General features: G+C 44.5%; 1 pseudogene across 1 annotated transcript in view; it reads right to left on the bottom strand.

The window, feature by feature from the left end:
* Nucleotides 1-2,245: 2,245 nt before the first annotated feature.
* Nucleotides 2,246-27,858, bottom strand: part of LOC311132526 (H(+)/Cl(-) exchange transporter 5-like) — a 37,404-nt pseudogene continuing 11,791 nt past the window's right edge. Inside the window, exons 6-16 of the transcript in view lie at nt 27,064-27,211; nt 24,163-24,272; nt 23,876-23,956; nt 23,199-23,296; nt 22,415-22,461; nt 11,684-11,889; nt 9,014-9,144; nt 8,435-8,516; nt 8,257-8,324; nt 7,163-7,215; nt 2,246-2,294 (exon numbers count right to left, since the gene is read on the bottom strand). The product of the transcript in view is annotated as a H(+)/Cl(-) exchange transporter 5-like (transcript). The remainder of the gene's footprint in view (nt 2,295-7,162; nt 7,216-8,256; nt 8,325-8,434; nt 8,517-9,013; nt 9,145-11,683; nt 11,890-22,414; nt 22,462-23,198; nt 23,297-23,875; nt 23,957-24,162; nt 24,273-27,063; nt 27,212-27,858) is intronic.

Here is a 27,858-nt window from a genome sequence, read left to right as displayed (position 1 = left end):
GCACACAAAGGTTGGCAGTAGCAGAGGAAGTGGCCCCTAGAGTGAGAGAAAGAAAAAAACTGGATTTATTGTATAAAATGAGTGTCCAAGAACAGTGAACATGAGAATCACATTAAGACTGAGAGAGAAATGGGTGGGTAAAGGGATGACATAACATTATTATAAAACAAGTGTAGCATGAGATTCACAGCAGGTGCCGAAATTATATCATGACAGATTGAATGGGTGGATAGCAGGATGACGATTAAAAGGAGTTACCAGGGCTTGCGTCCCAAATAGCAGCCTATTCGCTACATACTGCACTACTTCCCTATGGGTCCTGGTCAAAAGTAGTGCACTATATAGGGAATATGGTGCCATTTGGGACACATGCCAAGATGGTGTGAGCATGTGAAAGAGGGATGGGTGGATAAACTGATAAATGTCTGCAATAATGCCATAATAAAAAGAAGGGAACAGTGAATATATGAAAGATGTGTTTTGGTTCTTCCTACAACAAAATAAGGATACGATTATGAGATAATCCGAATAACATTGTTCATTATAAACACAAGGCATCCAAGAACTCATCGATACACAAACACGCAGCTCACCGACCCCCAAACTCACACACACTCACGGACACCCCAGCTCTCACACACTACCCCTACTTTGCCAACAGTACCTTCACTAAAGAAGTACAATGCCACTCTGTCTATGTGCACATGAGTAACCAATAGTGGTTAGATAAAAAAACTAAACTACAGTTTGTTGGGCTCAATTTCATTACAATTCAATTAGGAATTGATCCCATTTGATTCACAATTCAAAAAAGATTTTAGGATCAGAAAAAGAGAAGTGAAAAGACCCAGAGATTCCTCCTAAACTTTTCAGACTGTTCCAGAGTCCTATTTAAACTGACAAGGTTAAACCAACAACTTGACTAATTTAAACTGACAAGGTTACACCGGCAACTTGACAAACAATTTAAACTGACAAATTTAAACTGACAACTTGACTAACCTGGAACATGGGTCTATGTGTGAACTTCCTTAATATTTCAACTCAGAAACAGGACACACGCGCACACACAAACACACGTGTGTGTCCTGTGTGTCTCTTCCAATAAGTAGTTGTTTGAGGAATGTGTGAATTTGAGCAGGTCAGTAACCTGATCACCATGTGATCCGTTTAGCTCTTTAGCATCCTGTTGTAACTGTGAGAGTCACCTGTAGCTAACTGCATTGTATTCAAATGACCTGACAGTGTGTCAGTGTGTGTTGTCATACTTTTCCCACACCTGTCGCGGATCAAATTGACAAAGGCAACAAGGTTGTCATGGAAACATACATATGCAGTAATGGGGACTATTTTAGGGGGAATACTACACTGTTTCCCTTTTGTGTTCTAGCTTTACTTCAGCACACACTTGCACACACACACACTTAGACACATACACCACCACCACACACACACACAAACACACTTAGACACACACACACAGGCTAACACACACAGGCCGTACACTCACAGCTTCGCCCCCAACCCACACACACTTCTTGCTTGTTAAAGATACCTTAGAAATACCTTCTCACAGAGATTATGGTCATAGACATATGTCTAAAAGATTCCTGAAGAAGGCACAGATTTATGTTTACAGCGGTGGCCTCTCTCTGTGTGTGTGTGTGAGATACTGCAGCTCTCGCAGTCTGTTCAATATGTCTCAGAGCAGTTCCCAGGCATCAAGAGAGTCTTTGGTGTGTGTGTGTGTGTGTGTGTTTATGTGCGCGAGTGTCTGAATCCTCTTTTCCCACCCTATCCCTTCCCTGAGGGTAGAGGAAGCCAGAACAGAAGAACCAGGGCAAGGGGGCTCCCAAGCATCCATCAGCCCAGGATGGAGTGCTCTGTCTGGGCATGTCTTCTGACGGCGAAAGGTGAAAGCTGGAGCTAGCTTGGGGCTCCATACAATGTCTTAATTGTGGCTAATATCAGAAACACTTAAGTCAGCACTTTCCCACCACCTCTCCTCACCCTTCTTATCCCTACTTCTCTCCCTCCTCTCCTCTTCCCTACTTCTCTCTTTCCCCTCCTTTTCCCATCCTGTCTGTGTCAGTGGTATCAATGCATCATGAATATTCCTTCATGATTTGCCATTATGACGTGTTCAGTCTGTAGCCACTTCTTTTTCCACACACTCTCCTTCCCTCCCTTGAGTCCCAACTTTTATTAGGAAAGCAAGACAGAGATATGGAAGTAGGAGAGGAGGTCAGTTGAAGAGGATGGAGTCCTTCTTAGTGATGATTCCCAATAACCTCCTGAGAGAGAGGAATGAATGAGAGAGGTGGAGGGAGAGAGAGAGAGAGAGAGAGAGAGAGAGAGAGAGAGAGAGAGAGAGAGAGAGAGAGAGAGAGAGAGAGAGAGAGAGAGAGAGAGAGAGAAAGGGAGAGATAAAGAGAGGGGGAAAAGAAAGAAGGGGGCGATAAAGAGAGAGAGATAATTTACCATTACAGATGAACAATGAGAACAATGTTTACAGTGAGTGATGTTTAAGCAGATGTTTACAATTTCATACCAATACAGCATTCTTCAATTAAATTGAGAGAGAGTGAGAGAGAGGAGATAGTGAAAGGAGAGAAAGAGAGAGGAGAAAGAGAGAGGGAAAGAGAGAGGGAAAGAGAGAGAGAGTTTTAAATTGCACATAAGAGAGAGAGAAAGAGATCTTTATGAAAGAGAGGAAACTTGTATCCAATTCAAAGGTCTGGTTTTGTATTCAAATCAACAAGAGCCAACCTACCAGACAACCAAACAATACACACTGACATCACCATACAAGGTCTCCGGGTTTAAATCTCTCTCTGTGTGTATATGTGTGTGTGTGTGTGTGTGTGTGTTTAACTATTTTGTTAGTACCCACAAGGTCAAATGCTATTTCTAGGGGGTTTAGGGTTAAGGTTAGAATTAGTGTCAGGGTTAGGTTTAGAATTACATTAAGGGTTAGGAGCTAGGGTTAGGTTTAGGGGTTAGGGAAAATAGGATTTTGAATGGGACTGAATTGTGTGTCCCCACAAGGTTAGCTGTACAATACTGAGTGTGTGTGTGTAGTGAAGATTATGTTATTCTGTTGACAGACTCCACCCTCTCTGCTAATCAGGCCATGATGTTGTTTAGGATGGAGGGATGGAGGGAGTAGAGGAGAGGGGGACGAAGGCTTGTTTGTTTTTTATTCTCTAGTGGAGGAGAGATGCACACAATCTGGCAGAGTCAGATGTTCACTGTCACTCATTCTCTGTCTGGAAATGGAGATGAGGATGTATACCCACACACGCACACACACACACAAACACACATGGACACGCATACGCACAGATACACAGACGCGCACACATACACACACCCGCACACACACTTTGCCTTTTCTATTCTATTCCCTAACTGTATGTATTGATGTTCTGAGAGAGACAAACAAACACCTTCCTAATATTGAGTTGCACCCCCTTTTGCCCTCAGAACAGCCTCAATTCGTCGGGGCATGGACTACAAGGTGTCAAAAGCATTCCACAGGGATGCTAGCTCATGTTGACTCCTATGCCTCCCACAGTTGTGTAAAGTTGGCTGGATGTCCCTTGGGTGGTGGACCATTCTTGATACACACAGGAAACTGTTGAGCTTGAAAAACACAGCAGCGTTGCAGTTCTTGATATACTCAAACCGATGCCCCTGCTACCATACCCCAGCACTTTAATAACTTTAATATTTGTCTTGCCCATTCACCCTCTGAATGGCACATATACACAATCCATGTCTCAATGCTTCAAAATCCTTCTTTAACCTGTCTCCTCCCCTTCATCTACTCTGATTGAAGTGGATTTAACAGGTGACATCAACAAGGGATCATAGCTTTTAACTGGATTCACCTGGTCAGTCTATGGGTGTGTTCGTAAATTCAATCTGGAGTGCAAGAGTGCACTCTGGGCGTTTGTAAATTCAGAGCGTTGTCAGATTGTCCGAAAATTCAGAGTGTTTCGCTCTCGGAGCGTTCAGTGCGCACACAACTCACAACTGCGGTCAAGCACCCAAGCTAACTGGCTAACGTTGGCTAGCTTGCTAGCTACTTCCAGACACAAATGAGAGAACACCTCACTCTGACCATTTTACTCACCCTAGGAGAGCTGGTCAGGCTGTTTTCATGTTATCCAGATCGTTGATGACTGTAACTGTGCTGCTGGCAACAATTTAATTACGCTTTTTTCCGACGTTTACTGACACCGGCCATATCAAATCAAATCAAATTTGATTGGTCACATAAACATATTTAGCAGAAGTTATTGTGGGTGTAGCGAAATGGTTGTGTTCCAGTGCAGTAGTATCTAACAATTCACAACAATACACACAAATCTAAAGTAAAATTATGGAATTAAGAAATATATAAATATTAGGACGGGCAATGTCGGAGTGGCATTGACTAAAATACAGTAGAATAGAATACAGTATATACATATGAAATTAGTAAAGCAGTATATAAACATTATTAAAGTGACTAGTGTTCAATTATTAAAGTGACCAGTGATTCTATGTCTATGTATATAAGGCAGCAGCCTCTAAGGTGCAGGGTTGAGTAACTGGGTGGAAGCCGGCTAGTGATGGCTATTTAACAGTCTGATGACCTTGAGATAGAAGGTTTTTCAGACTCTCGGACCCAGCTTTGATGCACCTGTACTGACCTAGCCTTCTCCATGATAACGGGGTGAACAGGCCGTGGCTTGGGTGGTTGATGTTCTTGATGATCATTTTGACCTTTATGTGACATCGAGTGCTGTAGGTGTCCTGGAGGGCAGGCAGTGTGCCCCCGGTGATGCGTTTGGCAGACCGCACCACCCTCTGGAGAGCCCTGCGGTTGCGTACGGTGCAGTTGTCGTACCAGGCGGTGAAACAGCCTGAAAGGATGCTCTCAATTGTGCATCTGTTAAAGTTTGTGAGGGTCTTAGGAGCCGAATTTCTTCAGCCTCCTGTCTGTGTGGGTGGACCATTTCAGATTGTCAGTGATGTGTATGCTGAGGAACTTTAAGCTTTTCACCTTCTCCACTGCGGTCCCGTCGATGTGGATAGGGGCGTGCTTCCTCTGCTGTTTCCTGAAGTCCACGATCAGCCCCTTCGTTTTGTTGACATTGAGGGAGAGGTTATTTACCTGGCACCACTCTGCCAGGGCCCTTACCTCCTTCCTGTAGGCTGTCTCATCATTGTTGGTAATCAGGCCTAGTACTGTTGTGTCGCCTGCAAACTTGATGATTGAGTTGGAGGGGTGCTTGGCCACGCAGTCATGGGTGAACAGGGAGTACAGGAGGGGGCTGAGCACACACCCTTGTGGGGCCCCTGTGTTGAGGATCAGCGAACTGGAGGTGTTGTTTCCTACCTTCACCACCTGGGGGCGGCCCGTCAGGAAGTCTGGGCTCCAGTTGCATATGGGCGGGGTTCAGACCCAGGGCCCGAGCTTAATGATGAGCTTAGAGGGTACTATGGTGTTGAAGGCTGAGCTATAGTCAATGAACAGCATTCTTAAATAGGTATTCCTCTAGTCCAGATGGGATAGGGTAGTGTGCAGTGCGATGGCGATTGCATCACCTGTGGATCTCTTGGGCGGTATGCAAATTGAAGTGGGTCTAGGGTGTCAGGTAAGGTAGAGGTAATATGATCCTTATCTAGCCTCTCAAAGTACTTCATGATGACAGAAGTGAGTGCTACGGGGCGATAGTCATTTAATTCAGTTACCTTTGCTTTCTTGGGTACAGGAACAATGGTGGACATATTGAAGCAAGTGGGGACAGCAGACAGGGATAGGGAGAGATTGAATATGTCCGTAAACACTCCAGCCAGCTGGTCTGCGCATGCTCTGAGGACGCAGCTAGGGATGCTGTCTGAGCCGGCAGCCTTGCGAGGGTTAACACGCTTAAATGTCTTACTCACGTTGGCCACGGCGAACAAGAGCCCACAGTCCTTGGGAGCAGGCCGCATCGGTGGCACTGTGTTATCCTCAAAGCGGGCGAAGAAGGTGTTTAGCTTGTCTAGGAGCAAGACGTCAGTGTCCGCGAAGTGGCTGGTTTTCCCTTTGTAATCTGTGATTGTTTGTAGGCCCTGCCACATATGTCTCGTGTCTGAGCTGTTGAATTGCAACTCCACTTTGTCTCTGTACGGACGTTTTGCCTGTTTGTTTGACTTACAGAGGGAATAACTACACTGTTTGTATTCTACCATAATCCCAGTCACCTTGCCGTGGTTAAATGTGGTGGTTCGCACTTTCAGTTTTGCGCGAATGCTGCCATCTATCCACAGTTTTTGATTTGGGTAGGTTTTAATAGTCACAGTGGGAACAACATCCCCTATGCACTTCCTGATGAACTCAGTCACCGTGTCTGTGTATACGTCAATGTTATTCTCAGAGGCTACCCGGAACATATCCCAGTCCGCGTGATCAAAACTATCTTGAAGCATGGATTCCGATTGGTCAAACCAGCACTGAAAATACCTTAGCATGGGTAATTCCTGTTTGAGTTTCTGCTTATAGGAAGGGAGGAGTAAAATGGAGTTGTGATCTGATTTGCCAAATGAAGGGTGATGGAGGGCCTTGTAGCCATCCCGGAAGGGGGAGTAACAATGGTTGTGCGTTTTTGCTGCGCGAGGACTACAGGGAATGTGTTGATAGAACTTCGGTAGCATTTTCCTTATATTCAACGGGTGTTGAGCGTTCGTAAATTCATCAGTTATTCTGTGCTCTGTCACACTCAGATGTTTCTGTGTACTCAGTGTATTTACACAAGGAATCTTTCCTGGAATCTTCATTGTTGTAAAGACAATAGAATATAATGTTTTGGTGATTACAGAACATCATTCTACTCAGTTATCTGAGGTTCTGAGAAACAACACTCCTTGCCCTCAAGCTGTACTCCATTTTGCTCTCTCCCCTTTAGCCTCTTTCAAACCAAACTTGCTACAGAAAACACACCAGTGTTGGGGTCAATCCATCTCAGTTCAGTCCAAACTAAAGTTCAAATGCACACTTTTACTCATAGAGAAGCATTGAGAAAAATGTACATTAGACTTTCCGCTTACTTCCTGAATTGAGTTAATTTAAATGGGTTTGACCCCAACCCTGACCCTGACAAACACACACACCCTCTCCCCTACTCACCCGTTATATGTGACCAGAAACTGCCTGAGTCCCAGCTTCCTGAAGATCCACAGCTACAGTGTCTTGCAAAAGTATTTATCCCTATTTTGTTGCACTACAACCTGTAATTTAAATTGATTTTTATTTGAATTTCATTTCATTTTGTGGACATACACAAAATAGTCCAAATTGGTGAGGTGAAATGAAAAAAATCACTTGTTTCAAATAATTCTATAAAATAAATAACGTAAAAGTGGTGCGTGCATATGTATTCACCCCCTTTGCTATGAAGCCCCTATATAAGATCTGGTGCAACCAATTACCTTCAGAAGTCACATAAGTAGTTAAATAAATTCCACCTGTGTGCAATCTAAGTGTCACATGATCTGTCACGTGATCTCAGTATATATACACCTTGTTCTGAAAGGCCCCAGAGTCTGCAACACCACTAAGCAAGGGGCACCACCAAGCAAGCGGCACCATGAAGACCAAGGACCTCTCCAAACAGGGAAATTCTTAAGGTAAACCTGTTTCAGTCTTCCAGAGATTTGAGATTGGGATGGAGGTTCACCTTCCAGCGGCACCATGAAGACCAAGGACCTCTCCAAACAGGGAAATTCTTAAGGTAAACCTGTTTCAGTCTTCCAGAGATTTGAGATTGGGACGGAGGTTCACCTTCCAGCAGGACAATGACCCTAAGCATACTGCTAAAGCAACACTTGAGTGGTTTAAGGGGAAACATTTAAATGTCTTGGAATGGCTTAGTCAAAGCACAGACCTCAATCCAATTGAGAATCTGTGGTATGACTTAAAGATTGCTGTACACCAGCGGAACCCATCCAACTTGAAGGAGCTGGAGCAGTTTTACCTTGAAAAAATCCCAGTGGCTAGATGTGCCAAGCTTGTAGAGACATACCCCAAGAGACTTGCCGCTGTAATTGTTGCAAAAGGTTTTTTTGTCTTATTTCTTGTTTGTTTCACAATAAAAAGATTTTGCATCTTCAAAGTGGTAGGCATGTCGTGTAAATCAAATGATACAACCCCCCCCAAAAAATATATTTTAATTCCAGGTTGTAAGGCAACAAAATAGGAAAAATGCCAAGAAGGGTGAATACTTTCGCAAGCCACTGTATCTCCATGGGGCTATGGCCTGTCACAGTGAAGGGACTAAGGTCCAGGATGCCTATACATATACAAATATAACATAGTATAATATAAACATAACATTATATAACATATTCTCTGTGTGTTTGTGTGTGTGGGACCTTACCCCTCAGTTTGACATCAGGGAGCCTGGGGTGGAGGGGGGCACGTGTTCTGTGAAGAACACTAAATGAGGCACTGACCACCCCCTCCTGTCGCTTACGAGCGTTGTCTAAAAGGGGAAGGAGAGGGAGGGGGGACTGAGGGGGGAACGCGGGGAAGACGGATGTAGAGAAAGTGGGGAGGATTTCGTCATAGATGCATAAAACTAAAGTATCTACACACAGCGATATGCAAACACATACTGATTTGTAATTTGTAATGGGCCTCACGGACACACATATCTGAAGATTACACATTAACAGACACACGTTAGCAAATACAGATCAGCCACACAGTCCAACATTGCTCACAACATTGCCACACACCTCATTGTCAAACCTGTCCATTGGCAAACACACACATCACATGTGGAACTGATTGGCAAACACACAAAGCAAACATAGACACAGAGAGAGAAGGAGGAGAGAGATGGAGAGAGAGACAGACAGAGAGAGACAGGCAGACAGACAACGGGTGAGTAGCAGAGAGAATGGTTACTGTGAGAAAGAAAAATAATGAGATAGTTGTTTCTGCATCTCACACATCCCCCCCCTCCACCACCATCACCTAGAGATACAACAAGGACCCTCCTCAGCACAAAGCCTACTAGTCTCTGAGATTCCTGTGAGACCACCACAAGGAACCCTGTGTCTGCTACCATCCCCTCCACCTTCCTTACACTCATACCCTGCTGAGCACTACCAAGGGAGGGTCCGACCGCCTAGGGTGCATCATGTGTTAGTGCATCAACAAATGTTAGTGCATTGAATCGCATTGCATTGAACTGAATCACATCCATTCGTTCCTCTAATCAAACCGAATCGACCCGAATCGTTTCAAACTAAAACTTATACTTCCTGTATTGTTTCGGAGTCCATGTATCTAGATAAATATTGAATCGTCTTGAAAGGGAATGATGCACATCCCTACTAACCCCAACCATACACCTATCCAGTGGCGGCTCCTGAAAAAATTCTCAGGAGGGGCAATTTTTCTGATGATTTAGGTGACCTACACACATTTTAAAAAAGATATGTCCAGCAACAACATGAAGACAGGGGCAGCATATAAGTCAATACCAGAAGCATTTATTGACTGATCTGGGGAGATGGATTCCAGTTTCTGTGACAGATTATAAATAATCTCTGATGCCTTTGTTATATTAGCTTTTGGTTGAATGTACTGTCGTAGTAAATATATAATGTTATAGCTTGGTCTGACTAAAATCTTGTGCATGACCCATTTTGTGTTGGGCGTTTGTTTTCAATCAATGCTGTTCCTATCCTATAACAATGGACAAAAGAGTCCTATCTTGTCAGCCTTGTCAGCAGGTGGCCAAGGAGTGGTGATCCTAGCTGACCTAAGACAGGACACTTTTACTTTACTCGCGTGCACGAACGAGTCCGTGCACGCGATTCCAGATATCTTTACCTCTGAATAAACTGCCTTTATTATACCATATCCACCCTGTCCAAAGTCTCTACTTGGTCTCAGTTCTCCAGTAAACTTGTGATTATCAACAGTACACAACGGTAACAAACAATTGGGGGAACTCACGGGGCAGATAGTAACCACTTAAAAGGAAGCGATTCCCAAACCTTCCATAACAAAGCCATCACCTACAGAGAGATGAACTTGGAGAAGAGTCCCCTAAGTAAGCTTGTCCTGGGCCTCTGTTCACAAACACAAACAGACCCCACACAGCCCCAGGACAACAACAACAACAACAACAACAACAACACAATTAGACCCAACCAAATCATGAGAAAACAAAAAGAGAATTACTTGACACATTGGAAAGAACAAACAAAAAAACAGAGCAAACTAGAATGCTATTTGGCCCTAAACAGAGAGTACACAGTGGCAGAATACCTGACCACTGTGACTGACCCAAACTTAAGGAAAGCTTTGACTATGTACAGACTCAGTGACCATAGCCTTGCTATTGAGAAAGGCCGCCGTAGGCAGACCTGGCTCTCAAGAGAAGACAGGCTATGTGCACACTGCCCACAAAATGAGGTGGAAACTGAGCTGCACTTCCTAACCTCCTGCCAAATGTATGACCATATTAGAGACACATATTTCCCTCAGATTACAGCGATCCACAAAGAATTCGAAAACAAACCCAATTTTGATAAACTCCCTTATCTACTGGGTGAAAAACCACAGTGTGCCATCACAGCTGCAAGATTTGTGACCTGTTGCCACAAGAAAAGGGCAACCAGTGAAGAACAAACACCATTGTAAATACAACCCATATTTATGTTTATTTATTTTCCCATTTGTACTTTAACTATTTGCACATTGTAACAACACTGTATATATACATAATATGACATTTGAAAAGTCTTTATTCTTTTGAAACTTCTGAGTGTAATGTTTACTGTTAATATTTATTGTTTATTTCACTTTTGTTTACTATCTACTTCCCTTGCTTTGGCAATGTTAACACACGTTTCCCATGCCAATAAAGCCCTTAAATTGAATTGAATTGATAGTAAGGTCGCAATGACACAGAAAGCAGTTCAATGTCGGGGTACAGAGTCGCTCTCTTACCAGGATCGCGGTCCGCTCTGACCAGGGTGAAGGTGGCCGGCTCCACTTCTCTGTCCGGGACTCTGTCATCCAGCCAAGTCTCCCAGCTGTATTGGGATTCAGCTGCCAGCAGCGTTTTCATTATTTAGTCCGTTCGTAGCGGGTATGTACACGATCAACAAGATCAGTCCAAAACCAACCACTGGAAATCCATGGTTGGCAGAATGTTTGTAAACTAAGTCTACAAATTAAAAACATAAAATAACGCCACACTGCAGGTCACAACAGAGACGCTGCTATCCGCCATTGTCTTAGTTACGTTCAACGTTACGTCACGTATGACGAAAGCGCGTAAGTGCATGCCCACAGACACCCATAGAGAATGTATTGAAAGCTTTGAAATGTGAAAAAAATAGATTTTACATGACAGGCTATGAGAGACTTCTGGGCGATTTTCAACTTGACTGAAATCGCCCCAAAAACGGGCGTGGCCATTTGAAGCACGACTTTAGCCTGATTTGACATTTAGTGGCTGGCAGATCAGACGTGAACACTGATAACTACTGTTGCCGTGATATAATTGATTAGAAAAAAAATCCCTTCCTTTTCCCGTTTGGCAGTGCGTCGCCCATATCGCCCTATTGAACAGGCCGTCCCTGCACCTATCCCTAACCTCAACACTGTTGTCCCTCCCAGCTTGGCCATCTAGTGATCTCCTTACCCAAACATGCAGCAGCCACCACCATGGCATACAACCCTGGGGTGATAGAGTCCTCCCCTGGAGAGCAACAGCCCTTGAAGATGACCCAATCATGGTGGTTTAACGTAATCTGTTCCATGGCAATGCCCAGTAGTCTGCCTGCTATTGGTCCCACAGCCATACTGGGGATGAAAAAAACGGAGGGGACCTGGAGAGAGGGACTTTATTTGCTTACTCATTAAAACAATTATGTGTATAAGCATACAACCAGTCAAATCAATATAGTCCCAGTCGGTATTAGATAGAATGTTGCGGCTCCGCCCGCCTGTGGGGAAAACAACCTGTAGTTACTGTAGCAGTTTCAGGGGTTGTTGTGGTGGAGGGACGGTATGTGCCTGCGAGGTTTCTTTGTTTTCTGGCTGCTAGGTCCACGGACAGCAATGTGAAGTATTCCCCAGAGGCAGGACCATTGACAGCTCAGGGGAACACTTCTAGACTGCAGCAGAACAGCCACACCTCTCCAGTTGTAATCAGAGCCAAACTGCAGACAGGTGAAACCAATCAGGGCCTCTACTTAACCACGCCCTGGGTTTTCTTTCTTTGTCTTTTTTTTGACCCCAGTAGGTGAAGGAGTAGAAGGTTATTGGGGAGACAGAACGTACGGTGGAGAAGGAGGATTAACGGAAGAAAGAAACTTATGATTTCAACACGGATTGAACCCCCAAAGACCAAGATTGGAGGACCGTCCACTGGTGACAAAGTGTTTACTCTGTCTGTTTTGAGTTTGGTATATCAGGAACGCTGCCGAAACCTGATAGTAATAGACCGGTTGAACCCTTCACTTGGACTGGTGGTGTGTGTTTGTATGTGTAAACCCTGCCTTACAAAGCTCTTGGCGCCGAAACTGCCACATTTGTGGAGAATGCGGGCAAGGCAGTGAGGATACACATACAGCCACACCAATTCTTTGGGGGGTTGTTTAAGGACAGACAACCATGGAAGATCTGTTGAAGTATTTAGTCACTTCCAATAACCTGCAACAAGAAGCCACTCGGTAGCAAACGGAAACCTATCACTTGATATTGGAGGAACAAAGGAAGGGTCAACTGCAGACAAATATGGACATGCAAAAGTTAACTGTTGAAATCACTGCGGTGAAAATGGCTCAACAGACCGCTGGTCTACCCTTCATGGCCACTCGGTATCTGCAGAAAATGATGCAGGATGATGACGTTGAGGCTTTTCTCAAGACATTTGAGCGAACGGCAGAATGAGAGGCATGGCCACAGATAAAATGGGCAGGAATACTGGTTTCTTTGTGGGGATGCAAGACAGGCGTGGTCTGAACTGGAAGCAAAGGAAGCCAATGACTATGACACACTGAAGAAGGAAATATTAGCACGGTTGGGAGTCACTGTCTCTTTGAGGGCACAGCGGTTCCACACTTGGACATATCAACCCGAGAAGGCACCCAGGTCATGTTTGACCTGGACCACCTAGCAAAGGTATGGCTAGAGCACGTAACCCTCAGTACTGGGGACATCGTGGAAAGAATAGTGATTGACCACTACATCTGGGCCTTACCTAACGAGTTAAAGAAGGTTGTCAGCCTGGAATAGAGGGGTGGATACCGACATCCAGGAGTGCTACCAGTGTGGCGAAATAGGACACATCGCATGGAACTGTCCTAAGAAGGAGGAACCCATGCAGGTTGACATTTCCAATAAACACCACTGCCATGTCATTTCTGCCCATATCCAAGCCCACCACCACCCACCGCACCTCAGTCGGGTACAGGTCCAAGGGAAAGAAGTTGATGCTCTTCTAGACTCCGGGAACATGGTCTCCCTCATCATGCCTTCACTATTAACCCAGCAACAGAGGACTACCGCTCCAACCTTGGACATCACCTGTGTACACGGGGACACCAAAACTTACCCAACCGCAGATGTAGAGATTAACACCACCAGAGGGCGGTTCAGAGGTAACCTAGGGTTGATTGAGAACCATATCCCGTGCTACTGGGTCGCGACTGTCCATATGTTAAAGAATTGTGGAAAGGACTACAGGACAAAGGAGTTGGCGGTGCCAGTAATAGGGCATGCCAGGTAGCATTTACATTTTACATTTTCCAGTGAAAATAAAATGAAACCGCTACCAAATAACTCCCATACCTATGAAAGGAAAATTAACAAGTTGGTACTTAACCTGCCCAACTCCCGCAGCTGACACTCGAGTTCTCCTGGGAGAAGAAGGGGAAGGAAACAACGAAGAGGCAGGAAACCCAGTGGGGATAAACGGGCCAGAAATGGTGGAAGAGGAGGAACATGAGGCGAGGGGCCTGGAAATTCTTATGCCAATGAGATCTTTCCTCCTGAGTTAACACAGTATAGGGGAAGGTTTGGTACGGCTCAGCTGGAAGACTCCACACTACAGAACGCCAGACAGAATGTCAAGGTCATATAGTGAGGGAAAAAGGTATTTGATCCCCTGCTGATTTTGTACATTTGCCCACTGACAAAGACATGATCAGTCTATAATTTTAATGGTAGGTTTATTTGAACAGTGAGAGACAGAATAACAACAAAAAAATCCAGAAAAACGCATGTTATAAATTGATTTGCATTTTAATGAGGGAAATAAGTATTTGACCCCTCTGCAAAACATGACTTAGTACTTGGTGGCAAAACCCTTGTTGGCAATCACAGAGGTCAGACGTTTCTTGTAGTTGGCCACCAGGTTTGTACACATCTCAGGAGGGATTTTGTTCCACTCCTCTTTGCAGATCTTCTCCAAGTCATTAAGGTTTCGAGGCTGACGTTTGGCAACTCAAACCTTTAGCTCCCTCCACAGATGTTCTATGGGATTAAGGTCTGGAGACTGGCTAGGCCACTCCAGGACCTTGATGTGCTTCTTCTTGAGCCACTCCTTTGTTGCCTTGGCCGTGTGTTTTGAGTCATTGTCATGCTGGAATACCCATCCACGACCCATTTTCAATGCCCTGGCTGAGGGAAGGAGGTTCTCACCCAAGATTTGACGGTACATGGCCCCGTCCATAGTCCCTTTGATGCGGTGAAGTTGTCCTGTCCCCTTAGCAGAAAAACACCCCCAAAGCATAATGTTTCCACCTCCATGTTTGACGGTGGGGATGGTGTTCTTGGGGTCATATGCAGCATTCCTCCTCCTCCAAACACGGCGAGTTGAGTTGATGCCAAAGAGCTCCATTTTGGTCTCATCTGACCACAACACTTTCACCCAGTTCTCCTCTGAATCATTCAGATGTTCATTGGCAAACTTCAGACAGCCCTGTATATGTGCTTTCTTGAGCAGGGGGACCTTGCGGACGCTGCAGGATTTCAGTCCTTCACGGCGTAGTGTGTTACCAATTGTTTTCTTGGTGACTATGGTCACAGATGCCTTGAGATCATTGACAAGATCCTCCCGTGTAGTTCTGGGCTGATTCCTCAACGTTCTCATGATCATTGCAACTCCATGAGGTGAGATCTTGCATGGAGCCCCAGGCCGAGGGAGATTGACAGATCTTTTGTGTTTCTTCCATTTGCGAATAATCGCACCAACTGTTGTCACCTTCTCACCAAGCTGCTTGGCGATGGTCTTGTAGCCCATTCCAGCCTTGTGTAGGTCTACAATCTTGTCCCTGACATTCTTGGAGAGCTCTTTGGTCTTGGCCATGGTGGAGAGTTTGGAAACTGATTGATTGATTGCTTCTGTGGACAGGTGTCTTTTATATAGGTAACAAACTGAGATTAGGAGCACTCCCTTTAAGAGTGTGCTCCTAATCTCAGCTCGTTACCTGTATGAAAGACACCTGGGAGCCAGAAATCTTTCTGATTGAGAGGGGGTCAAATACTTATTTCCCTCATTCAAATGCCAATCAATTTATAACATTTTTGACATGCGTTTTTCTGGATTTTTTTGTTGTTATTCTGTCTCTCACTGTTCAAATAAACCTACCATTAAAATTATAGACTGATAATTTCTTTGTCAGTGGGCAAACTTACAAAATCAGCAGGGGATCAAATACTTTTTTCCCTCACTGTAGATGGTGAACCTGTAACTCCTGCTCATGTACTCACCTTTCCCCATTTTTCCATGAGAAACAATCTCTTATACCAGGTCACGAAGTCCAATGATGTCACAGTGGAGCAGCTGTTGGCTCCAACCCTGTTTCGGCGGACAGTGCTGAACCTGGCCTATAGCCACTTGTTGGGAGAACATTTACGGAGAGAAAAAAGACAAGAACGGGTGTTAAAACGCTTCTTCTGGCCAGGGGTATATACAGATGTGGTAAGGTATTGTCAGGGGTGTCCTGACAGTCAGAGAACCTCACCCCTCCCCTGATTTACGAAATCCCTTAATCCTGTTGCCAGTGATAGACACTCCATTCGATAGAATTGCTATGGATTTAATTGGACCCTTACCAAAGTCGGAAAAAGGTTTTCAACGTATACTGGTCGTAGTGGATTATGCCACCAGGTATCTCGAGGCTATTCCCCTGCGTAGTGCCAACACCAAGAGAATCGCCAGAGAGCTGCTACAGATGTATTCCAGGGTAGGTTTACCCCGAGATATACTGACGGACCAAGGTACAGTGTTCATGTCCAAGGTGATGAAAGATTTATGTAAATTGCTTAAAATCAAACAACTGCGCACGTCTGTATATCACCCCCAGACAGACGGCCTAGTCGAGAGATTCAAAAGAACCCTGAAATCCATGCTTAGACGGACCATGAAGCGGCATGGGCGAAACTGGGACCAGCTGCTGCCGTTTTTGATGTTTGCTATAAGAGAGGTACCCCTGGTATCCTACTGGTTTTTCCCCATTTGAGCTATTGTTGTCCCACAGGCCCAGGGGATTGTTAGATGTAATGTCCATTGTGAAGGAACATTTACAGCAGGCCCAAGAAGCCCAGAGTCGAGTGTATAACCGTCCCGCTCAACACCGAGAGTTTGGCCCAGGGGATCGGGTTATTGTGTTAGTACCCACAACGGAATGTAAATACCTGGCCACATGGCGGGGTCTCTACATGGTGCTGCAGAAATTGGGGCATGTGAACTACCTCATCCATCTGCCAGGGAGAAGTAAGCCAGAACAGGTGTATCATATTAACCTGTTAAAAAAGTGAGTAAGTCAAGAAGCACTGTGGGGTGTGGGGTGGGGAGGGGCTGGGGGGGGGGGGTGGACAAAGATACAGACTTCAGTACTTTCGGCCACTTCCTCTTCTTCCGAGAACCTGCTGGAAGAGATTACCCTTGGAGATGTATCGCCGTCCCAGACCCAAGAGTTACGTGAGTTGGTTATGGAAAATAAAGATGTGTTTTCTTCCTTACCAGGACACACCTATCACATCCAGCATGACATCATCAAGCCTCCGGGGATAAGGGTCCATCAAAAACCTTACCGGGCGCCAGAGGCGAAGTGAGCGGCAATAAAACAAGAAGTGGGGAAGATGTTGGAGCTGGATGTCATTGAAGAGTCACACAGTGCGTGGTCCAGCCCGATAGTCCTGGTGTCGAAACCAGATGGTACAGGACGATTCTGTAATGACTTCAGTAAGTTGAATTCCATTTCGGAATTTGATGCTTATCCCATGCAGAGAATAGATGAGATGATAGAAAGACTGGGAAATGCCCGGTTCATCAGTACACTTGACCTAACCAAGGGATATTGGCAGGTTCCTCTGACCCCTGCAGCTCGTGAGAAGACGTCATTCTCCACTCCAGACGGTCTGTTCCAATATGTGTGACTGCCCTTTGGACTTCATGGAGCCCCGCCACGTTTCAAAGGCTGATAGACCGCATTCGGCGCCCACATCAATCCTATGCTGCAGCCTACCTGGACAATGTGATAATCCACAGCCACACGTGGGAGGAGCACCTAATCCAATTAACAGCAGTCCTCTATGCCCTTCGGCAAGCAGGACTCACGGCCAACCCAAAGAAATGCACGCTGGGGGTAAGTGAAGAAAAGTATCTGGGCTATTCCATAGGGTGAGTGTTGATCAAACCACAAGAGAAGAAGGTCGCTGCAATCCAGAATTGGCCTCGACCTGTGAATAAGAAACAGGTACGGGCTTTCCTGGGAATAACCTGTTAGTACAGACGTTTCATCCATGATTATTTCTGGTCTCCTGTTTCATTTCTGGTCCCCTGTGTGACCTGACCCGGAAGACAAAACCTGCCATGGTACAGTGGAACCCTGTGGCCGAAGAGGCATTTCAGAAACTGAAAACGGCCTTATGCACTGCCCCGTGTTGTATTCGCCGGATTTCTCTAAACCTCATTGTACAGACAGATGCATCGGACACTGGAATTGGAGCTGTACTCTCGCAGGAACATCCGGTGCTGAACATTAGCTGTAAGTTAATTCCCTGTGAAACCAAATATGCAACAGTGGAAAAGAAGTGTTTGGCAATCAAATGGGCTCTGGAGTCCTTGAAATATTATGTTCTAGGCTGCAGATTTGTGTTGATGACAGATCACGCTCCCCTTACCTGGATGAAGCAGAATAAGGACAATAACGCCCGGAACACCTGGTGGTTCCTCAGCCTTCAGTCTTTCCACTATCGGATCGTCCACCGTTCGGGTTCTAAACATGCTAATGCTGATGCCATGTCCCGTATGCATGCCATGTTTTCGTTGACTGCTCTGACCACAGGGTCAACGCTGAGTGGGAAGGTATGTAGCTGTTTCAGGGGTTGTGTGGTGGAGGGACGGTATGTCCCTACAAGGTTTCTTTGTTTTCTGGCTGCCAGGACCACGGACAGCAATGTGAAGTATTCCCAAGAGGCAGGACCATGGACAGCTCAACACTTCTAGACTGCAGCAGAACAGCCACACCTATCTACAGTTGTTAGAGCCAAACTGCAGACAGGTGAAACCAATCAGAGCCTCTACTTAACCGCGCCCTGGGTTTTCTTTCTTTGTCTTTTCTTTGACCCTGGTAGGTGAAGGAGTAGGAGGTTTTTGGGGAGACAGAACGTACAGTGGAGAAGGAGGATAAACGGAAGAAAGGAACTTATGATTTCAACATGGATTGATCTCCCAAAGACCAAGATTGGAGGCCCGTCCACTGGTGACGAAGTGTTTACTCTGTCTGTTTTGAGTTTGGTACAGTGGGGAAAAAGTATTTAGTCAGCCACCAATTGTGCAAGTTCTCCCACTTAAAAAGATGAGAGAGGCCTGTAATTTTCATCATAGTTACACGTCAACGATGACAGACAAAATGAGAAAAAAAAATCAAGAAAATCACATTTCTAATGAATTTATTTGCAAATTATGGTGGAAAATAAGTATTTGGTCACCTACAAACAAGCAAGATTTCTGGCTCTCACAGACCTGTAACTTCTTCTTTAAGAGGCTCCTCTGTCCCCCACTCGTTACCTGTATTAATGGCACCTGTTTGAACTTGTTATCAGTTTAAAAGACACCTGTCCACAACCTCAAACAGTCACACTCCAAACTCCACTATGGCCAAGACCAAAGAGCTGTCAAAGGACACCAGAAACTAAATTGTAGACCTGCACCAGGCTGGGAAGACTGAATCTGCAATAGGTAAGCAGCTTGGTTTGAAGAAATCAACTGTGGGAGCAATTATTAGGAAATGGAAGACATACAAGACCACTGATAATCTCCCTCGATCTGGGGCTCCATGCAAGATCTCACCCCGTGGGGTCAAAATGATCACAAGAACGGTGAGTAAAAATCCCAGAACCACACGGGGGGACCTAGTGAATGACCTGCAGAGAGCTGGGACCAAAGTAACAAAGCCTACCATCAGTAACACACTACGCCGCCAGGGACTCAAATCCTGCAGTGCCAGAGGTGTCCCCCTGCTTAAGCCAGTACATGTCCAGGCCTGTCTGAAGTTTGCTAGAGTGCATTTGGATGATCCAGAAGAGGATTGGGAGGATGTCATATGGTCAGATGAAACCAAAATATAACTTTTTGGTAAAAACTCAACTCGTCGTGTTTGGAGGACAAATAATGCTGAGTTGCATCCAAAGAACACCATACCTACTGTGAAGCATGGGGGTGGAAACATCATGCTTTGGGGCTGTTTTTCTGCAAAGGGACCAGGACGACTGATCCGTGTAAAGGAAAGAATGAATGGGGCCATGTATCGTAAAATTTTGAGTGAAAACCTCCTTCCATCAGCAAGGGCATTGAAGATGAAATGTGGCTGGGTCTTTCAGCATGACAATGATCCCAAACACACCGCCCGGGCAACGAAGGAGTGGCTTCGTAAGAAGCATTTCAAGTTCCTGGAGTGGCCTAGCCAGTCTCCAGATCTCAACCCCATTGAAAATCTTTGGAGGGAGTTGAAAGTCCGTGTTGCCCAGCGACAGCCCCAAACCATCACTGCTCTAGAGGAGATCTGCATGGAGGAATGGGCCAAAATACCAGCAACAGTGTGTGAAAACCTTGTGAAGACTTACAGAAAACGTTTGACCTGTGTCATTGCCAACAAAGGGTATACAGTGGGGAAAAAAAGTATTTAGTCAGTCACCAATTGTGCAAGTTCTCCCACTTAAAAAGATGAGAGAGGCCTGTAATTTACATCATAGGTACACGTCAACTATGACAGACAAAATGAGGAAAAAAAATCCAGAAAATCACATTGTAGGATTTTTAATGAATTTATTTGCAAATTATGGTGGAAAATAAGTATTTAGTCAATAATAAAAGTTTCTCAATACTTTGTTATATACCCTTTGTTGGCAATGACACAGGTCAAACGTTTTCTGTAAGTCTTCACAAGGTTTTCACACAAGGTCTTGTATGTCTTCCATTTCCTAATAATTGCTCCCACAGTTGATTTCTTCAAACCAAGCTGCTTACCTATTGCAGATTCAGTCTTCCCAGCCTGGTGCAGGTCTACAATTTTGTTTCTGGTGTCCTTTGACAGCTCTTTGGTCTTGGCCATAGTGGAGTTTGGAGTGTGATTGTTTGAGGTTGTGGACAGGTGTCTTTTATACTGATAACAAGTTCAAACAGGTGCCATTAATACAGGTAACGAGTGGAGGACAGAGGAGCCTCTTAAAGAAGAAGTTACAGGTCTGTGAGAGACAGAAATCTTGCTTGTTTGTAGGTGACCAAATACTTATTTTCCACCATAATTTGCAAATAAATTCATTAAAAATCCTACAATGTGATTTTCTGGAATAAAAATTCTCAATTTGTCTGTCATAGTTGACGTGTACCTATGATGAAAATGACAGGCCTCTCTCATCTTTTTAAGTGGGAGAACTTGCACAATTGGTGGCTGACTAAATACCTTTTTTCCCCACTGTATAACAAAGTATTGAGAAACTTTTGTTATTGACCAAATACTTATCTTCCACCATAATTTGCAAATAAATTCATAAAAAATCCTATAATGTGATTTTCTGAATTTTTTTTCTCATTTTGTCTGTCATAGTTGACGTGTACCTATGATGAAAATTACAGGCCTCTCTCATCTTTTTAAGTGGGAGAACTTGCACAATTGGTGGCTGACTAAATACTTTTTTTCCCCACTGTATAACAAAGTATTGAGAAACTTTTGTTATTGACCAAATACTTATCTTCCACCATAATTTGCAAATAAATTCATAAAAAATCCTACAATGTGATTTTCTGAAAAAAAATTCTCATTTTGTCTGTCATAGTTGACGTGTACCTATGATGAAAATTACAGGCCTCTCTCATCTTTTTAAGTGGGAGAACTTGCACAATTGGTGGCTGACTAAATACTCTCCCACGCTGAATAGCCTGAAGTCACAGTGCTCTTCTCGCAGGGTCTATTTCCCTATGTGGGACCATTGCGAACCGTAGGTCGGGATTCATAACCTGGTTACATGTACATTGAACAACACAGCAGCTTTTCTGCATGTTTTGTTATTTCTGTATAACAAAAAAATCGATGACGAAGTTGGCTCTTTTACACTGGGGGACAATGGGAAAGAATGTTTGTTTCCCCAATTTGTGGGTGTGGTCGAGGGGAATTCCTTATTATTACGTGAATATCGACTGAGTATTGCTGTCCTATAGAAAATGTTTCACTAAAAAATAAATGCATATAAATCAATCACCAATGATAGATTGATCTAAAATATGTTTTATAAAAATACAGATTTGTATATAAAACATTGTTGTACACTCAGTTGGGGCAACTTTAGGGGACAGTTTCCTGGACCCATGTTAAAGAGATTGTCTGGTACTTTTATATACTTTTTAGCCAGTAGTTCTGAAAGTAGCGCTCACGAGCCAAAAGTGGTCCCCGAAAATTGCTTACGTCACACGTGCAGATATGTGCACCACGTCATTGCTCTCACTTTGCTGTGTGTGCATCTTGCTAACTGTCACTCAAATAGCGAGGGGGTTGAAGCTCATTGGCTGAAACTCAAATTGCTAGGGATAATAGCATAGCATAGCTTCCAGAAAACAGTTGCTTTCAAACTAGGGATTTTGTGGATAATTGAGGTAAGAGAGTAATTCTGCTCATAGATTATGCATGTATGAACTACGGGTGTAACTGTTAGGGAAGAAGTTTGTTTTTAGTTTTATTCATTCATAAAAGCTACCTGGTAACCCAACGTCAGCAAATTGTTTGTAATGTGTATACAGTATGTGTGTGCTATTACACACTGTTAGTGCATTAGTACATGTTATACCAGCACACATTATAACTACATGTTAGGGAAGGAGAGTGGGGCTGTAGCTCCAGTTACAACCAGGACCTCTAGCACCGGGTAGTGGCCGAAACGAGTGTTCTTTCCTGGGAAGAGGAGGGGGGATTGGAGGAAGTCAATCAGTCAGTAGAGTTAATTACTTAATAATTGTGTTAATCAATCAGTTAGTTAGACAATCAAAACTGGAACAGGAGAGAAACAGAGAGGGTCATTCATTACCAGTAAAATAAGTATTCTCTCTCTCTCTCTCTCTCTCTCTCTCTCTCTCTCTCTCTCTCTCTCTCTCTCTCTCTCTCTCTCTCTCTCTCTCTCTCTCTCTCTCTCTCTCTCTCTCTCTCTCTCTCTCTCTCTCTCTCTCTCTCTCTCTCTCTCTCTCTCTCTCTCTCTCTCTCTCTCTCTCTCTCTCTCTCTCTCTCTCTCTCTCTCTCTCTCTCTCTCTCTCTCTCTCTCTCTCTCTCTCTCTCTCTCTCTCTCTCTCTCTCTCTCTCTCTCTCTCTCTCTGATGAAGGGTGCCCCCCAGAGGCCACCAAACATAAAGCAGGACTTTTACATTTAAGTCATTTAGCAGACGCTCTTATCCAGAGCGACTTACAGGAGCAATTAGGGTTAAGTGCCTTGCTCAAGGGCACATTTACGTCATTTAGCAGACGCTCTTATCCAGAGCGACTACAAATTGGTGCATTCACCCTATAGCCAGTGGGATAACCACTTTACAATTATACTAGGGGACTAGTACTAGTTCCACCATGTGCCAGGGATTATGGAACTCTACATAGAATAACACCAAATGACTGTTACCGTTAAAACAAAATAATAATTAGGCTGTTCCCGAAAGGGTTGATGGAGCGGAGTGTGAAGGCTGCCACCAACTCAGCCGAAGAACAACCTCCACAGGGTCTTCAGAGGGAAATAGTAGCTCACCTGGGGGAGGGGAGAAAGAGAGATCAGTAAAGCATGCTAGCTGCTTCTGTAGACTTCCAGACATTGCGCTAACGCTAGTTAGCAATGACTCCAGAAACTACCTTCAAACTTCCTTCAAAGTGCACGCAGAGAAATCTGACTCTGGGTAAGTAGAAAAATGGTCTTAATTGCCAAAATGTCAAAATATTCCTTTAATTGTTGACTTCCTTACCAGACCTGGGTTCAAATACTATTTCATTTCAAATACTTTATCTGGGTTTGGTTGAGTTTGCCCGGCGAAATGGAACCAGTGGAATAGTTGCAAAACTGCAAATCCCACCTATCTGGCACTTCAGGCAGGCTAAAGCAAACACTTAAAGTATTTGGTCTGTTTCTGGTGGTCCTCTGTAGCTCAGCTGGTAGAGCACGGCGCTTGTAACGCCAAGGTAGTGGGTTCGATCCCCGGGACCACCCATACACAAAAAAAAAAAAAAATGTATGCGCGCATGACTGTAAGTCGCTTTGGATAAAAGCGTCTGCTAAATGGCATATTATATTATTATTCTTACTGGTCTCGCTAAATAGTCCCATATCACGTACCTCCTCCAGACTGAAGAGAACGCCTCCAATGAGCGCTCCAAAGGCTACAGACACACCCACTGCTGCAGCAGCAGACAACACCTACAGCAAGAGACATAGCAGTTCATTACACAAACACATAGAGCAGGAGTATTATCAGTACATATGACACCAAATGACAGTGTTCATGAAGGATATGCAAAAATCACAGGAGATCATTGCTGTTGAGATGCACATAAAGTTCCATCTCTCCTCTCCTCCTCCCCAACATCCCCCCTCCTCTCTTCCTTTACCTTTTCCTCCCTCCCCTCTCGTCGTTTAGCTTTGTTCTGTCTGTACTTGGTGAACAAGTGACAGAGGATATTAGCACAACAGCATGCCACATGGACCAGGGGGCCTTCCTTGCCCAGACTCAGCCCTGAAAAGACAGAGTAATTCAAGTCAGATTTATCTAAAGGACATTACAGTGGGGAAAAAAGTATTTAGTCAGCCACCAATTGTGCAAGTTCTCCCACTTAAAAAGATGAGAGAGGCCTGTAATTTTCATCATAGGTACACGTCAACTATGACAGACAAAATGAGAAAAAAAAATCCAGAAAATCACATTGTAGGATTTTTAATGAATTTATTGGCAAATGATGGTGGAAAATAAGTATTTGGTCAATAACAAAAGTTTCTCAATACTTTGTTATATACCCTTTGTTGGCAATGACACAGGTCAAACGTTTTCTGTAAGTCTTCACAAGGTTTTCACACACTGTTGCTTGTATTTTGGCCCATTCCTCCATGCAGATCTCCTCTAGAGCAGTGATGTTTTGGGGCTGTCGCTGGGCAACACAGACTTTCAACTCCCTCCAAAGATTTTTCTATGGGGTTGAGATCTGGAGACTGGCTAGGCCACTCCAGGACCTTGAAATGCTTCTTACGAAGCCACTCCTTCGTTGCCCGGGCGGTGTGTTTGGGATCATTGTCATGCTGAAAGACCCAGCCACGTTTCATCTTCAATGCCCTTGCTGATGGAAGGAGGTTTTCACTCAAAATCTCACGATACATGGCCCCATTCATTCTTTCCTTTACACGGATCAGTCGTCCTGGTCCCTTTGCAGAAAAACAGCCCAAAAGCATGATGTTTCCACCCCCATGCTTCACAGTAGGTATGGTGTTCTTTGGATGCAACTCAGCATTCTTTGTCCTCCAAACATGACGAGTTGAGTTTTTACCAAAAAGTTATATTTTGGTTTCATCTGACCATATGACATTCTCCCAATCCTCTTCTGGATCATCCAAATGCACTTCAGACGGGCCTGGACATGTACTGGCTTAAGCAGGGGGACACGTCTCGCACTGCAGGATTTGAGTCCCTGGCGGCGTAGTGTGTTACTGATGGTAGGCTTTGTTACTTTGGTCCCAGCTCTCTGCAGGTCATTCACTAGGTCCCCCCGTGTGGTTCTAGGATTTTTGCTCACCGTTCTTGTGATCATTTTGACCCCACGGGGTGAGATCTTGCGTGGAGCCCCAGATTGAGGGAGATTATCAGTGGTCTTGTATGTCTTCCATTTCCTAATAATTGCTCCCACAGTTGATTTCTTCAAACCAAGCTGCTTACCTATTGCAGATTCAGTCTTCCCAGCCTGGTGCAAGTCTACAATTTTGTTTCTGGTGTCCTTTGACAGCTCTTTGGTCTTGGCCATTGTGGAGTTTGGAGTGTGACTGTTTGAGGTTTTGGACAGGTGTCTTTTATACTGATAACAAGTTCAAACAGGTGCCATTAATACAGGTAACGAGTGGAGGACAGAGGAGCCTCTTAAAGAAGAAGTTACAGGTCTGTGAGAGCCAGAAGTCTTGCTTGTTTGTAGGTGACCAAATACTTATTTTCCACCATAATTTGCAAATAAATTCATTAAAAATCCTACAATGGGATTTTCTGGATTTTTTTTTCTCAATTTGTCTGTCATAATTGACGTGTACCTATGATGAAAATTACAGGCCTCTCTCATCTTTTTAAGTGGGAGAACTTGCACAATTGGTGGCTGACTAAATACTTTTTTCCCCCACTGTACATGACCAAAAGTACGTGGTCACCTGTTCGTCGAACATTTCATTCCAAAATCATGGGCATTAATATGGAGTTGGTCCCCACTTTGCTGCTATAACAGCCTCCACTCTTCTGGGAAGTTTTTCCACTAGATGTTGGAACATTGCCGCAGTGACTTGCTTCCATTGAGCCACAAGTGCATTAGTGTGGTTGGGCACTGATGTTGGGTGATTAGGCCTGGCTCGCAGTCGGCTTTCCAATTAATCCCAAAGGTGTTCGATGGGGTTGAGGACAGGGCTCTGTGCAGGCCAGTCAAGTTCTTCCACACCGATCTCAACAAACCATTTCTGTATGGACCACGCTCTGTTTACAGGGGCATTGTCATGCTGAAACAGGAAAGGACCTTCCCCAAACTGTTGCCACAAAGTTGGAAGCACAGAATCGTCTAGAATTTCATTGTATGCTGTAGCGTTAAGGTTTCCCTTCACTGGAACCAAGGGGCCTAACCGAACCATGAAAAACAGCACCAGACCATTATTCCTCCTTCACCAAACTTTACAGCTTGCACTATGCATTCGGGCAGGTAGTGTTCTTCTGGCACCCGACAAACCCAGATTAGTCCGTCGGACTGACAGTTGGTGAAGCGTGATTCATCACTCCAGAGAACTCGTTTCCACTGCTCCAAAGTATAATGGCGGCGAGCTTTACATCACTCCAGCCGACGCTTGGCATTGCACATAGTGATCTTAGGCTTCTGTGCGGCCATTTCATGAAGCTCCTGACGAAGAGTTATTGTGCTGACGTTGCTTCCAGAGGCAGTTTGGAACTCGGTAGTGAGTGTTTCAACAGAGTACTCGCCGGTCCCGTTCTGTGAGCTTGTATGGCCTACCACTTCGCGGCTGAGCAGTTGTTGCTCCTAGATGTTTCCACTTCACAATAACAGCACAGTTGACCGGGGCAGCTCTAGCAGGGCAGAAATTTGATGAACTGACTTGTTAGAAAGGTGGCATTCTATGACGGTGCCACGTTGAAAGTCACAGAGCTCTTTAGTAAGGTCATTCTACAGCTAATGTTTGTCTATGGAGATTGCATGGCTGTGTGCTTGATTTTATACATCTGTCAGCAACGGGTGTGGCTGAAATAGCCGAATCTACTAATTTGAAGGGGTGTCCACATACTTTTGTATATATCGTGTACATTTTAGAAAGAGGGTGAGAGAGAGTCCCCGAGGACACAGCCAGGACCAGGGTGATGGTCTTGATGATTAGGGTGCACTACCCCAGGTACCCTCTAATGATTAACCCAGAGAGGCTAGTCTTTATCTGGGGAGAGGCGAGAGGGTAGAGGGGGTTAGGGCATGGAGGTTATTGAGGGGAGAAACTGTGGTCAAGTCAGGTAATCTTTATTATCCCAAGAATATTACTTTCTGGAGAGATTGGAGAGGGGGTTAGAGAGGAGGTTATGGCTGGTGGGTGTGAAGGGTGAAGGGAAAAGTGGAGGGAGGGAGCAAACAGAAAGTGACCATAGTTCTTTTTTTCTCTATCCATCTTCAACAAAACAATGACTGCAGATATAATATTGTAGCACGTTCTAGGCTAACGCACTAAGCCAAAAACCCAGCCAAGACATAGAGTTTTACAGTTGTAACATCCTAACTTTATAACTCTAAGAGATGTGCTAATCTACTTCAGCTGGTGTGATTGCAATACAATACCAACGTATCAATGATGGTTTTAAACCTATCCTCTGAATATGGGACGTTTGACTAAGCTTTCACAATGTTGTTCCCTCAGTTAGATTTTTTTAGTCAACTCCAATGAGACTCCTAAAGCTGCAGTCTGTGATTGGTACATACATTTCTTTCTACTTTTAAATGAATGAGATACAGCTATAGCTCCATCTGCGTGTGGTTCTATTTGCTTCTTCTTGTGGGTCTAGGAGTGTGTGTGTGTGTGTGTGTGTGTGTGTG

The sequence above is a fragment of the Coregonus lavaretus genome (genome assembly GCF_964263955.1).
Source record: "Coregonus lavaretus genome assembly, chromosome: 7".
NCBI classification, from domain to species: Eukaryota; Metazoa; Chordata; class Actinopteri; order Salmoniformes; family Salmonidae; genus Coregonus; species Coregonus lavaretus.
This window is presented reverse-complemented; position numbering and strand designations above follow the sequence as displayed.